Source organism: Juglans microcarpa x Juglans regia, chromosome 4D (assembly GCF_004785595.1).
Source record: "Juglans microcarpa x Juglans regia isolate MS1-56 chromosome 4D, Jm3101_v1.0, whole genome shotgun sequence".
NCBI lineage: Eukaryota > Viridiplantae > Streptophyta > Magnoliopsida > Fagales > Juglandaceae > Juglans > Juglans microcarpa x Juglans regia.
The window spans coordinates 10346879-10359885 of record NC_054600.1 but is presented as its reverse complement, the minus strand read 5'-3'; the positions used below and the strand labels follow the sequence as shown (position 1 = coordinate 10359885).

The following is a 13007-nucleotide window of genomic DNA, read 5'->3' as shown; positions in this document are numbered from 1 at the left end:
CAAATGAGATGAGCAAGGGGGAGAGATCCAAGAAGAAGAATGCTGCCCCCCTCCGGCCTCCTAAGGGGAGGAGAAGACATAAAAATACTCTCGAGGAGATTGCCCATGTCAACCTTGACCCCGGGCACCTCGCCAATCATCGCGGGAAGGGGCACTGTGGGGAGACTACCCGTCTATCCACTCGCTGTGACTAGTGTAGGGGTCGCCTTGGTAATTAGATGACTAGCTTCCAAAGTAGCCACTTCCCTCACCTAGGGGTCCTGAACCCCGGGAAGAGTTATGTCCTCGGCAGGAACCTCTTCTCTATGAGATTTCTTCCCTTTATCTAGAATAAGAATGTCTGAGGAACGCTTCCAGAGAGAAGCGACCTGTCACCAGAAGAAAGGTGCCCCAAGGGAGGCACAGAACTTCCTAGACTTTCTTCTGAAAGGAGAATCTCAGAAAGAATGCCGTCAGGGTGTTTCTACACCCACTCTCGCACGATCGCAAGGCGCATTGATTCATAAGGGGTGGCTATCGGATGCACGACCTTATCCTCTGGAACCATTCCCCAATCTATCCATATGGGGAACTCTCGGTGGCCCACCGGAAACTCCCAACCGCAGCCCGAGACAAAGAAAAATTTAGGGGATCGATCTTTTACCTTGAGATATCGCTGCTCCAAGGTAACTAAGGTGTGGGATGCCTTGAAGCTGCACACTTTTCCTTTTAAGCAAAGCACCCTGTGCGCAAGAAGAAACTCGCGGCCAGTAAGGTAAGCATATTCTAGGTAGGATTGCAACAAAGCCCGCCACCAAATAATGCTGTAGCAGATCAATAACCTCTAGGTGTTCGGATGTAGTTGTGAAGGAGCCAGTTGCAGGTGGTCCAGAAGGTGGCTAATGGGGCGAGAAAATGGAAGTCTCAAGCCACACAAAAACATGGAAGGGTATAGGACTACCTTGTTGGAGTGGCCCTTTGAGTCAATGGCACCCTTGTTAGGACCCGGTAGTCGAGCGCCACCCACTGCCCAAAAACTCTGGACCAACGTCGGCAGAAACGTAGGGTTGAACTGATATTTCGGAAGACATCACTGTCTGAGTACGAAGTAGCAGAGAAACTAGCTGGAGAAAAGGAGAATCAAAAGGATAAGAATGGCTGGACAATCGCAAAGTAATGAAAGCAAGCCGAGGCCCACTCCCACATTTTATAAAAGAAGGTAAGGAGTAGGCTTCCATAAGTTGTCATGACCAGGATACGTACCGCTTCAGTTTTTGAAAATGCAGTTCACGAAGCGTCATCAACACGAAGAGCCACTGACACCTCTTCATTAATAAGTTTGAAAAGATGTGATGAAAAGATGGGCCCATCATAAGGAGATGCTGCCAGAAGCAGCGTGCCCGCAAAAGCTAACAGTGCTCGGCCTCTAAGAAGGGTAGGGCTATTCAAGAAAAAATTCCCATCGTACCCGTCTGGTAAGAATTAGCGAGTTTGGGTTCTAAATTATTGAGTCGGATAATATCTTTTATTTCAACGACTTTTAATTTTTAAATAGGTTGGGTTTTGATTTTTGTTAAATAAACTTGTGAATAAGTGGGAATTAGGTTAAGTGAAATTTTAGGTTTTTGAGGTATTAAAATAGGTTATTTTTGAAGCTTAGGCTCAAATATTAAAATACGTGATTGCCTAGAAATTTACGAGAATTATGTGACTATTTTATAGGCGACGATTGATTTTCATTCAGTATTCTAGTGGAGAAATTCTGAAAAGCTAAAAAATTCAGGTAAGCGGGGTTCCAATGCTAGATTTTGCATAAAATAAAAATGAACTGAGGTTGATTTACGAAAATGTGCATCATATGTTTTGAAAAGAAAAATGGAAAATAACCTCAGTTATTTATTCTTCATTACTCATTGAACTCTGATGAAAGAGAAAACCTTTTCGTCATGACTAGTGTAGATATGAGCTTATTTTTGGCATTCTATTTCTAACCTAAGCAAAAAGAGCGAATATGAAAATTTGTGCATAATTATGTAAATATGCTTTGGATCTGCTTTGATTACGAAGATGATATGATTTTGTTCAGTACTCTATTTGGATAAGATGTGATTTCTGAAAACCTTTGGAATGACCTCTGATTCTAAATTTGATTCTGTTTCCGCTTTGTTCAGTTACGGCCCAACCACGGGTTATAATAGTGGATACGGCCCAACCACGAGTAATAATAGTAGATACGGCCCAACCACGGGTTATAATAGTGGAAACGACCCTGCTACGAGTTATAGTAGTGGTCTCTATTTTGAGTGCACACCTTGGTGACAGAGTGATTTATGTTTTGCTTAACTATCCGCGGATGCACAACCCTACCAAGGGGGTTATACATGGTCTCTATTCTGATATGATGTTCTGATGATGATGATGATCATTTATGCTATGCCAAAGGATATTTTTGAATGAAATTATTTTTGAATCTTCGCTCAGATATTTTGATAACATGTTCTGCTTCTGCACTCTGAAAATGGAAATGTTTTGTTCTGTATCCTGATCTCTGTAAATGCTCATGTTTACACACTAGTATATGTTCTCTACTTACTGAGTTGTTGATAACTCACCCCTTATCTTCACAATATTTTTAAGATATTTTTGATGCATCGGCTGGAAGTCAAGAGTAAGGTTTGATGATCATACATGAATAAGTGCCAGAGGGTATAAGTTTTTTGGAGAGTCTTACTTAATAGGTTTATGATTTTATGTTATTTGATATTTGGAGTCCTAGATATTTCTAAATATTTATGGAGTTTTTTTAAATTATCTGATTGAGGTATTTTTTTGGTGTCCTTGTAGAGGAACATATATTTTGGTTTGAATAAATGGATTTGTACTTTTTGAGAATATTGGAGTATTTTAAATATGTTACGGAAGTTGGATTTAGGTTAGAAGAGATAACTCTCCGGATCTCCGGGAACTGGGCGTTATGATTGAGCTGAGTTATTGCATATTTTATACATTTAGAACCAATATATTTTATTTATTTCATTGCATTATTATTGATTTTAGATGGAAAAATGGTTAAGATGAATAAATCCAAGTTGTGATTTAAATTGGTTAATAGCATGATTTATGCTTAATTTTATAACTTGTGATTTAATTGGATAATGTTCATTCACATGCACAATATATTTTTGAGATTCTATTATTCTCTTTTTTTTTTTTATTTTATTTCTAATTTCTATTGTTTTTATAGGTTAAGAAATGAAAAGTTTGAGAAAAGTCAAAGTGCCTAAAGGTCAAGAAATGAAAAGCATGAAAAAAGTCAAGTTTATAGAATGGACACACTTTAGTATTTTAATCATAATTTTCAGCTCAAATATAGGATTGAAACGATTCTTAATGCTTTGGAAATATATCTTAAAGGGATACAAAGTTGTCTCTAATAAGGATTTCCAAATTTGAACTCCTGAAGTGCATACGTGGCTGCCAATTTGAGTCCTAAAATTTAAGCGATTTTGCTTTGGTTTCATGCTTGTCACTTCTGTCGGCATGAATACTGCATGGGGCCAGATGATGAGTTCGATAAACCGCGACTTGAATGAGGAGACGCCATTGCAAGCTCGCCTCAACAAGCTGTCTTCGTATGTTGGGAAGGTTGGATTATCGGTGGCTGCACTTGTGAGACCCAGCCCGCTACTAGGCCTAGGCCCGTGGGAAACGCCTCCAGATTTCACGTAGCTTGGGTTCACGCCATATTTCCTCTTTCATGCACGTCCATCCATTCATCCTTTTGAGGTTTTTATCTGTTTACCATTTATAGCCTATTTATATACTATGCTTTTCTCAACCCTAAATTCATTGCCGCTACCTTCTCTTTCACATCTTAGCCACTTTGAGTTCATCACCCCTACCGTGCCCCGCCGCTTGAAGCTGCCACCAGCGCCCTTGAAGCATCTGTTTTCAGGCATCGTCTTCCTCTGTTTTGTTACCCAAAAGCAAAGCATTTCAACCACCTTCAAGCTGCTGCAACCGCCTTCCATCATGAGCTCCTTTGCGTTTTGTCCCCACAGAAACTGCCGGGGAGGACATCCCATCACCTTAGTCCGTCGCGTGCCGCCTCGAGTTCCCCGGTAAGAGCACGCCATTTCTGTTGGTTTCTCTTCTCTCTCGGTTTCTCCCTCATCCTCTCACCGTGTGTCCCTCGTGCTCTCACTGCCCAGCGCAAGTAACCTCGCCACCATACGCCTCTGTTGCAGTCCATCGCGCCACCGTAGCTCCTCCAACCAGCCGTCGCACCTTCATGTTGTTGACTTAAGAGTTATATATATATATATATATATATATATATATATATATATGGGGTGTACACGTAAATTACGTTAACTTAATAGTAGAAAGTATTCTTGCCTTTTTCTCTTATAGTACACCTCCAAAATTATTATTTCGAGTGTTAGCTTAATAAAGTTTATGTTATGTAATTTGGGTTTGAAATCATGAGTATTTTACATGGGCTACAAAGCATGTTTTTATTTGGGCATTGATGTGTGGATTTACTGTGTTAAATGTGTATTTTTAAAGGATTAATATTTTTATTAGAATGGTTACTAAGTAGATACTGATTAGTAATATTAAAAATAAATGTTTTGTCTTATCATTATTTAAACAATGATGTTGGTATTCTAAGAAGAATGAAAATTTTGGGTTTTGAGGAAATTAAAATAGGTTATTTTAGATGTTTAGGCCTGAATATCGAAATGAGAGATAAATTGGAAATTTATGTGATTATTTTATAGGTGACGATTAATTTTATTCGGTATTGTTGAAGAAATTTTTTTGAAAAGCAAAGACGTCCAGGTAAGCGGGGTCCCTATGCTAGATTTGCATAAAAAGAGATGAACTGAGGTTGGTTTGTAAAAATGTGCATATTATTTTAAAATGAAAAAGTGAAAAACAACCTCAGTGTATGTTTTGCATTCAATCATAAGATACAGATGAAAGAGAAAATAAATATTTTTGACATGGAATGTGTAGACATGAGCAATACTTGACATGCTTCTGAAATATGCAAAAGAGCAAATATGATACCATTGAGATTTTTATACATGTGGTATGAAATGATTTGGACCTGTTTTTGATCAAATGGAAATGATATGAATATGTTTCGCATGTGTTTTGATATGATATGGATATGATAAAACTTTGGCATACTTATCTGTTCTGAATATGATTCTGAATATGGTTTTGATATGATGATACGGGTTCAGGTGATATGGTTGGTACCAACATGATATGATATGATATGAGTGCACCCACTTTGGAAACAAAGTGGTCTTTTACGTGTTCTTTCCTGTGTGCACACTCGGGACTTTGAGATTGAAAAAGGGGAAGTTTCACAACATGATACTGCCTGGTTTGACCATCGGGGATAGCACAACCCTGCCACGGAGGTTATACATGGTGTATGACATGATATGATATAATAAGATGAAGATGTGTAGTTACGTTATGCCAAAGCAGTTTTTGAATATGAATTTGGTTTATGAGTATGAAAAGATTTTAAAAGTCGCTCTGGTTTTTCCTGATAATACGTTTTGAGATGTGTATAGGAAAATGAAATGATTTATTTTTGCATACTAAACTTTCTAAAATTGGCTCATGTTTACATACTAGTATATGTTCTCTGCTTACTGAGTTGTGGATAACTCACCCCCTTATCTTCATATATTTTCAGATGACATTGATTACCCAGCTGGGGGTCAGGAATAGAATTGAAGCTGGCTAGATATGGATGGAAGGTTGGGTACCTAAGAGTACCATTGTTAGTAGATGGATTTAACTTGAGTATTTGAAGTACTTTATGTTGTTTGGACCTACTGAGACCTAAAGATGTATTGTTTAATTTTATTGAGGTTATTGGGAGATTGTGGACTCCCTTTGGTTTATGGTTTTGTAATGTTGACTTATGGAGTTTTTATTATGGTTATTCGGAAAATAAGAGTTTGTGTGCTAATCATGAAGTCCTTGGAGTTTTAAATGCTTGGAGAGACAAGTTTGTAAGTGACAGGTAGTAATTCTCCGACCATTCCGAGTGCAGGGCATTACAGTACTTGTTTTTTTTAGTTCTATTAATTCAATACTTTACAGGAAATACGAAAGATGACATGGGAAAAAGGGAATTCAATGGCAGCCATATAGACTCTGGTGACATTATGAATTTAGTTGCGGGAATTGTTGCTGCTACTGTCACTATCATCGTGGTGGCTATTCCCGAAGGCTTGCCTTTGGCTGTCACTCTAACGATGGCTTATTCAATGAAGCGCATGATGGCTGATCATGCCATGGTCCAAAAACTATCTGCTTGTGAGGCAATGGGGTCGGCCACAATCATTTGCACTGACAAAACGGGAACCCTTACTTTAAACGAAATGAAAGTAACCGAGGTTTGGCTTGGAAAAGAAGTGAATGATGATAAATCTTTGGATACGGCAAGTAACATTCACAAACTACTCCAACAAGCAGTTGCTTTAAACACAACTGGAGCAATTTACAAAGCACATTCTGCATTAGTTCCTGAAATTTCTGGTAGCCCAACTGAGAAAGCAATACTTTCATGGGTAGTGATAGATTTGGGAATGAATATGGAAGAAGTTAAGTAGAACTATGAGACAATCCGTGTTGAGGCATTTAAGTCAGATAAAAAGTGAAGCTGGGTTTTGGTGAACAGGAAGAGCGATAAGACTATTCATACTCACTGGAAGGGAGCTGCTGAGATGATACTGGCCTTGTGTTCAACCTTCTATTATAGTGCCGGGATGCTGAACGCCCTGGATGAGGAAGAAAGACTACAATTTGAGATTATTATTAAAAACATGGCGGCCAAAAGCCTCCGATGCATTGCCTTTGCTCACAAAGAAAGGGTAGATGAAGGCGGACAGGTTCCTAAGAATCTTGAAGAAAATGGACTCACATTTTTAGGGTTGGTTGGCTTGAAGGATCCATGTCGGCCAGGAGTCAAAACAGCTGTGGAATCTTGCAAAGCCGCTGGAGTTCATATCAAAATGATCACCAGTGACAATGTGCACACAGCAAGGGCTATAGCTCTTGAATGTGGGATTCTTAATCCTGATGGGAATCTTGACAATGAAGCTGTAATTGAAGGACTACAATTTAAAAATTACTCACCCGAGGAGAAAATGGAAAAGATCAATAGGATCCATGTAATGGCCAAGTCATCCCCTTTCGACAAGCTTTCGATGGTACAATGCTCAAAGCGAAAAGGCCATGTGGTTGCAGTTACTGGTGATGGAACAAATGATGCGCCAGCTTTAAAGGAAGCAGACATTGGACTTTCCATGGGAATCCAAGGAACTGAGGTTGCAAAAGAAAGCTTAGATATAGTAATCCTGGACGATAACTTCACCTCTGTGGTGACAGTGTTGAGGTGGGGAAGGTGTGTATACAACAACATTCAAAAGTTCCTTCAGTTTCAACTCACTGTGAACGCTACCACCCTTGTCATCAACTTTGTTGCAGCTATTTCATCCGGGAAGGTTCCATTGACTGCAGTGCAGCTACTATGGGTGAACTTGATAATGGATACCTTGGGAGCTTTAGCCTTGGCTACTGATAAACCTACCAACGATCTCATGGCAAAGCCACCTGTTGGCCGATCAGAATCACTTATAACCCTAATCTTGTGGAGGAATCTCATTGCTCAAGCTTTGTATCAGGTAATCATCTTACTGGTTTTACAATTCAAAGGAAGATCCATCTTGTTGGGAAAATCAACACAGCGGAATAGATAAAAGCGGTAATAAAAGAGTACACTTTACGCACTCAGTGACATCAAGAATTTAACGTGGTTCGGTAACTGCCTACATTCACTGAAAAGAGCTTCACTAATAAATAGTGAAACACAAAATATTACAGAGAAGGAGGATCACACTCCACTCAACTCTCTTCTTTTCTCTTAGAGCTCTCCAGGCTCTCTTTCTTTTCTCTTCTTCTTGGGTGTATCGGAGGCTCTCGCTGGGAGCCTCAATTTATAGGCAAATATTAGTATGAATACATTTAATTGCATTCAATACGTAACTGCATTTGCAGTTACTTGTTGGAGGTTGAGGGTTGAGCGCTGAGCAGTCAAATGACTGCTCAGGGCATGGATTCAACACATTTTTGGTGTAGATGAAAAGGTTAAGAGCACAATCATTTTCAAAACTTTTGTCTTCTGCCAAGTCTTCAACAAATTCAATGCAAGGAAACTAGAGAAGAAGAATATATTCCAGGGTCTGTTCAAAAACAAATTGTTCTTGGCAATCATTGGAATTACAATAGTTCTTCAACTTGTGATGGTGGAGTTTCTGAGGAGGTTTGCCAGTACTTGGAGACTGGATTGGGGGCAGTGGGGTGCTTGCATTGGACTCGCAGCTTTGTCATGGCCGATTGGTTGGCTAATCAAGTGCATTCCAGTTTCAGGCAAGCAGTTGGCATACCACAGAGCTTCTAGTACGTCCTGAAAGACGAGCTAGCTCGGATTGATCGGCTTTCACCAGAAAAAGTTTGAAAAAAGTGGTGTGAGAATCATTTTCTAGTCAGCTTTAAAAGATTTTCATTTTCTATTAATTATTGTACGTACTTCATGTATATTATGACTTTACAAAAAACTAGTAATGATAGAGTTGCTACCTTATTATTATTCATCTACTATTCTTTTGTATTTAATTTTTTTTAATTTTTAATTTTACTTTATGATTAAAGAAGTGAGCATTAGTAAAATTATATATATATTATTTAATTTTTTCTTAGTGATTAAAGATGTTAAAAAATACTTAAGAGAAAATGATAAAAAAATAAAAAAATTTGAAATGTACTTGAATAGTAGATGGATAGTAATAGGATAGTAACTCTATCACTTTTCCTTTCCCTATTCAATTCATGAAGAGGGACTCGAGATAAAGTAATTCTTTAGCTGCATCCAACCAGCTGCAACTTATACCTTGTGGAAGAAGATTGTAAAGGTTCATTTCCCAGATTGCAAGACAAGTTTCCAATTACGTAGCTTCTTTTCATGTACTCACCCACTTTCAAAATAAAATTATATTCAGTAGTTCTACGCCATACACCTGCTTTTATTCTTTATTTTTTTCCTCAACAGGTGTGTGGTGTAGGGCTGCTAAGTAGAATAACTGTTATAATATATATTGTCACTTGAACTGGGGCAACATTTTGATGCAATATTGTATCATATATATATATATATAATATATATATATGCCTCGTAGTCGGGGGTGAACCCTTTAATCTGAAATCTATAATAATGTAAATGTCTAAAAATTTCTTTCAAATAAACTAAACTAAACATTGACAAATTTTTTCAAATTAGCCAAATCCACCTATGCCACTTAACACTTATCTCACATTTTACTTATAATCCTGTCAGGTGTCATCTATTCCCGTTGTCACAGCCATCAAAGCCATACGAAAAAACAATACTGAACATGAAGGGGTGAGTCCACCGACTCAATAAGCAACGAATCTATACTAGCATATAAATATGATCCAATTACAGAATGTAGAACAAAACAAAATCTAAAAAATAACTAAGTGATATTTCATAAACACTCATGCACCTTAGGCCTTGGCCCTAGTAACTATGACCCTAGCTAAATAAAAGTTGTAATCCTTGAGAAAAAAGAAAATTTTGGTGTTTGAGTTGGCAAAGAAGCTTACTGACAGAGTCCAAGTGAAAAGAGGAGTCTCCTAGCATACGAGGATGAGGATAATGTAGGAGTTGTAGTTGTCAATAAGGGAGTAAATTCCCATGTTCGTAGTTATCAATAAGGGGATGAATACCCATGTCGTGTTATTACTAGTTGCTTCAGGAGTCTATTTGCTTTTGGAGTCTAGTAGTAGTTGATGTTTCGCTTCGGGAGTCTATTTGCTTTCAGAGTTTAGTGGTAGTTATCATTTGGAGTTCTAGTATATTTACAGTTATTGTTTGAGTCAATTGTTTGGCCTATTTAAGGATCTAAGATGTACAATTGCATACACTTTTGATCATTCAATGAAATTCGCATATTAGATCCTGAGATGGGAGAAATCTGGTGAGACGCCAGAAGTGTACAAGTTCTAATTTGTTTATGGTATTGTGAGGTCCTACATCAATTTGGTATCAAGAGCCAAAGTTCCTACCAAGTTCTAATTTGTTTATGGTATTGTGAGGTACTACGAAGCAGCAAACACGCTGCCACCAACCACCTAACACCACAACAACTTGACGATCTCTTGTTGGAAGTGATTAACCAATTGGGTTCCCTCAATAAGAAAGTAGACGTAGTCTAGAACCACGTGTTCGATAAACCGGAAGGCTCAGGCATTAACAAGTAGGAGGATACGCCAAAAGGTGGGGAGTCCAAACTACACCTGGAAGGAAGAGGCAGTGTAGAAGATCACTTGCACCTACCACCTTTCACCTCGTTCCAAGGATCCTGATGGATGCCACAAGGTCATAGCGGCAAAAGCGATTTTGCACACCACATTGATTCGCTTATAAACCAAGTGGAGTCTTCCGAGAATCATCTCGATGAGACCACATGTCGAATCCAAGTGGAAGTACCCGATTTTTATGGAAAGCTAGATCCTTATGCTTTCCAAGATTACAACCCTTGAAGATTACATCGATTGGTTTGGGATGATAGCTGATCGTAAGGTCCGATTTGTGAGGATGAAATTGAAGGGGCATGCGAGGGTCTGGTGGCAAAGCGTTGAAGAACAATCACATAGGCTCCATCAACCACTGATTAGTAACTGGGAAGAGATGAAACTAAAGCTACAAGAAAAGTATTTGCTGAAGATATGTTATTTGAGGAACTCTTATTATTAACGCAAGGGGAAAAGTCCGTACATAACTACACCAACAAATTCCACTAACTTAACATTCGTAGTCGCGTATATGAAATAGAACGCCAGTCCATTGCTCACTACAAAGTGGGCCTACACGAAGACATCTGTAAAGAGTTGATCATTGTTCGTTTGATAAGCATCGAAGAGGCGTTCTAGCTAGCACTTCATCTGGAAGTAGCAACATGGGGATCTTACAACACGAAGAGTCAGCAATAACTGGAACAGCCCCGTGCCGAATGGCAATCTAAACCAGAAAATCCAAGCCTCTCCATCGAAGCGCACTGGGCAAAAAACACCAAAGACTATAGGACAAAAAACCCTAGAGCGTGATACCAACAAAAGCAAACCCAAGGAATACTACAAATGTGGTGGCCATGGCCACTTTGCAGTAGTATGCCCTGCAAACTAGCAGAGGATAACCTTAGCATTCGACAGTACACCTAAAGCTACAGAAGAGGAAATAATGTCAGGTATTGAAGACGACGGGGAAATCACAACTCCAGTGGAAATATTAGAAGGGTCCCAGCTACCTCTTTGTGTGATCCACCGAGTACTAATAGGTCAAAAGAAAGAAGAGCCAGCCGAAGATGACTGGTTACGTACCAACATCTTCCATACTAGAGTGGAACACCAGGGGAGGTCCCTGAACTTGATCATTGATAACGGAAGTGGCATTAACGTGATATCCCAAGAAGTTGTGCAAACTCCCAATGGAAAGACACTCAATCGTATAGACTGAGTTGGGTAGATGATACCTACGTCCCTGTGAAGCATCAGTGCCTGATCATGTTTTCCCTCGGGCAACACTATGTTGACACCATACATTGTGACGTGATCCCTATGAAAGCTTGCCATCTATTATTGGGCCACCTGTGGCTATATGAGAGACGAATTAGGTATGATGGCCATAAGAATACGTACTAATTTTTGTTTGGTAATCGAAAGTGGTCATACAACCCATGAAGATTCATGATTTCGACCATCCAATGGGTGAGGATCGAACATTGACATTGAAGCGGTTCTCTCAGGCTAGTCATGACCGTGGAGTTATTTTTGCTCTAATCACAAAGACCTCCACCACAACCCCCATAACAAATGAGCCACTGCCAAAAATAAAGGAACTCTTGGAGGAATTCGTTGATATCACACCAGAAGAGTTGCCTCAATCCCTTCCTCCCATGAGGGACATCTAGCATGCCATAGACTTAGTACCCAGCGCAACGTTGCCCAACTTGCTCGTGTATCCAATGAGTCCTGCCGAGCACAAGGAGTTACAACGACAAGTGCAAGACTTGCTTGACAAGGGTTCTATTCTTGAGAGCCTCAGTTCCTGTGCCATACTCTAGCCACTCATGCCCAAGAAGGATGGCAACTGGAGAATGTGGATGGACAACCGCACCATCAATAAAATCATGGTAAATATCAGTTCCCCATTCCTTGGTTAGACGACATGCTAGACATGTTACATGGTGCGCATATATTCTCGAAGATCGACCTTCAGAGTGGCTACCACCAGATTCGACTACATCTTGGAGACGAATGGAAAACTGCCTTTAAAATGAAGGAGGGCATTTTCAAAAGGCTCATGATGCCATTCGGGCATATGAACGCTGCCAGCACATTCATGAGGGTAATGACCCAAGTCATACGGCCCTTCATTAATAAGTTTGTCGGTGTGTATTTTGATGACATTCGGGTGTTCAGCCGGGACTACCCTTCCCACCTATACCATTTACGCTAAGTGTTGCAAGTCCTCCGTTTTAAGAGTTTCTCCATACATTTGAAGAAGTGCACCTTTGGCCAGAACTTAGTGATCTTCCTCAGGTTCATCATATCTGATCAGGGCATTTCCACCAACCCTGCCAAGGTGCAAGCCATTCGGGACTAGCCCACCCTAAGTAACTTGCATGAGGCACATAGCTTTCACAGCCTAGCATCATTCTACCAGCGTTTCATCATGGGTTTTAGCAGCATCATGACCCCGATTACCGAATGCATAAAAGGTGGGTCCTTCGTGTGGACCCCAGCGGCTGAATGAGCATTATGGGACATCAAGCAACTCCTTACAGAAGACCCTGTGCTTCAGCCTCCCATGTGACGCCTCGACTCCCACGTACAAAAAACACTGGAATCGT

General features: G+C 39.8%; 1 pseudogene; it reads left to right on the top strand.

The window, feature by feature from the left end:
- The first annotated feature begins 3493 nt into the window (after window positions 1-3493).
- Window positions 3494-8590, top strand: LOC121259148 (annotated as a pseudogene).
- Window positions 8591-13007: the final 4417 nt, after the last annotated feature.